The sequence below is a fragment of the Myotis davidii genome, unplaced genomic scaffold, assembly GCF_000327345.1.
Source record: "Myotis davidii unplaced genomic scaffold, ASM32734v1 scaffold77, whole genome shotgun sequence".
Classification (NCBI taxonomy): Eukaryota; Metazoa; Chordata; class Mammalia; order Chiroptera; family Vespertilionidae; genus Myotis; species Myotis davidii.
The window spans coordinates 2,004,710-2,007,789 of record NW_006289713.1 but is presented as its reverse complement, the minus strand read 5'-3'; positions in this window follow the sequence as shown (position 1 = coordinate 2,007,789).

Genomic DNA, 3,080 nt, shown 5'->3' with positions numbered 1-3,080 from the left:
CACTAGACCCCTCACCGGCCTGGCGTCGGGCCAACGGAGAACGGGATGCGGACCCTCCCACTGCCCCGCCCCCGCCGCGGGAGGGAGCAGCTCGGACTGTTCGGTTCCGTGTCCAGCCCCGGCCCTTCTGTGTGGCCCCACCGTTGCTGCAGCCCTGGCGGAGTGTGGTATCGAGTGAGGTCTGCTTGGTGCTCCATTCTCAGAAGTTTGAAGATTATCTTCTTTATTTGCAAAACTAGCTTCGGTTACCTTGTCCAGCTCTGTGTCCTTTGTGACCCTGGCTCGGAATGGCATTGCGTTTGTGAATTAAGCAGGGGCACCGACACCGCCACCCTGGTGACGCTTCCATCCCCAGGAGCAAAGTAGGTCGCGTTTGTTTTCAACTTCTGTTGTTCCTCGTGAGGAACATTACAATAGGTCCTATAGATTACACCTGAATTTTCCTAACTAGTTTGCTTTCTGTTGCTTTGTGAAGGGACTGTGGATTTGCATTGTATTTTCTAACTGGAAAATTTTTTTTTTTTGCATTTAAGGATGTTATTGGTTTTAAAAATATTTTATTGAGGTGAAATACACATAACATAAAACTAATCATTTTATGCTACCACCACCTTTATCAAGTTCCAAAATATTTTCATCACCACAAAAGAAAACCTGGTAATCATTTAAGTAATCAGTTCCTATTCCCACCCAGCCATACAATTTGTGGCCCTTTGGGTCTGGCTTCTTTCACTTAGAATAATGTTTTCAAGGTTCACTTACATTGTAGTATCTGTCAGGGCTTCATTCCTTTTTGTGGCTGAGTAATATTCCATTGTATAAATCTGTCACATTTTGTTCATCCATCCATCTGTTGATGGACATTAGGTTTCCACTTTTTTGCCTATTGTGTTAATAGTGCTATGAACATTGGTGTACAGCATATTCTCCAATAACATCATTTCATTCAAAGTTGTTTTGTTTTACGTTGATGATTTGCTGTGGGAACTTCACTCTTGTTTATATATCAACTAGAGGCCCAGTGCACAAAATTCGTGCACAGGTAGGGTCCCTAGTGGCTGCCAGCTGCCAGCCAGGGCCTCCCTTTGCACCTGCCTTGGCCTGGCACCACCTGCGCCACCTGCTCCACCATCCCGCTCCAGTCCCGCTCTCATAGGGGCCCGTGGGGGCAGCAGCACCTCCACTGCTGGCCACTGACAGCACTGCATCACTGACACCTGTCATGTTCCACACTGTCCCCTGGTGGGACTAACTCCCGTCTAACTCCCGGATCAGTTGAACTCCCACCCATAGGATTTGCATATCAGCCTTTTATTATATAGGATTAGCCTATGGTAAAATTGGTTTCATTATATGTCATTTTGCTTAGTTGCAAAACCTGTCGATGTTAAATGAGCGTTACTATACAAGTATTTGAGTACCTATTTTCAGAACTTTCAGGTGTATGTGTAGAAGTGAAATTTCTGGGTCAAGTACTGAGTCTATGTTTAACTTTTTGAGGAACCATCAAACGATTTTCCACACAGCTGTCTATTTTTACATTCTCACCAGCAATGCACAAGGATTCCAATTTCTCCACCTTCTTGCCCCCACTTACCTTCTCGTTAAAAAACAAAAACAAAACTATACTCATCCTGGTATTTCATTGTGGTTTTTGTTTGCTTTTGCCTAGTGGCTAGTGATATTAAAAATCTTTCCATGTGCTTGTTCATGTGTATATTTTTGGAAAATAACTGTTCAAATCCTTTGCCCATTTTTCACTTGATTTGCATGCCTTTCTATTGGCCTCCCGGTGCATAGGAGGACACTCAACCAACTGACCCACACCAGCTGGGTGTAATTTGATTCTTTTGAGGTAGCAGGCATTCAGAGCTGTAAATTTCCCTGCATTCCTATAAGTTTTATTTTCTATACTCTCCAATTATTTAAAAAGTCTCCCTTGTGATTTCTTCTTGGACTCTGTGTTTCACATAGAATTGTAAACCTACTTTTGCCTCACCCTGTGTATAACCTAAGTATTTCTCCCTTCAGTTCTGTCAGTTTGGGGTTTATATATTTTGGGGCTTTGTTGTTTGGTGTGTATATGATTATAATTGTTATAGCTCCTTGAGGGGTTGAACTTTTTTTTTAATCCTCACCTGAGGATATGTTTTTTATAGATGAGAAATAAGAGAGAGGGAGAGAGAGAAAAAGAGAGAAAAACATGGGTGTGAGAGAGAAACACAGGTGACTGGAGATTGAACCCACAACTTGGGTACATGCCCTGACCAGGAATCACGCCCATGACCCTCCGGGATGACACTCTAACCAACTGAGAGCACAACATCGATTGGCTGCCTCCTACATACCCCCTACCAGGGCTTGAGCCTGCACCCCCAGGCACGTGCCCCTACCAGGAGTTAAACTAGCAACCTTCTGTGAATGATACAATGCCCAACCAACTGAGCAACACTGGCCAGGGCTACTTGTTTCTTTTTTAATAAATGCCTTCTTGATTCCCTTTTTATTTTAAACAGAATTTTTAGGTTTTTGTTAGTGGTTACCTTGGGGATTACAATTAACATTTTATAACAACCTAGGTTAAACATACAACACCCTACTTTGAATAATATCAATAAGTTATAAAAGTATACAAACACTGCTCCTATACATTTCTGTCCCTCCTTTATATTATTATCATCACAGATTGTATCCTTATATATCATGAACCCATTACCATAGATTTTAATGATTATTTTGTGCACTTGCCTATTACATAATATGGGAAAAAAGGAGTTACAAACTATACAAAATACAATAATACTGGCATTTATGTTTACCAATGTTTATCTTTACTATTTGCCATGGACTGAATTGTGTCCCCAAAATTCATGTGTTGAAGCCCCTAAACCAGGGGTGGACAACCCCTGGCACACGTGCCAAACATGGCACGCCAGTAACTTTTGCTGGCACACGAAACCCTCGCTTATAATCTTCCATTTACAATATTTTTCTTAATATCGACTTTTTTATTTTTTAGATAAATTCAGTGTAGGTGCATCTTAGATAAATAATTTTACATAACAAGTTATCTTAAAGAT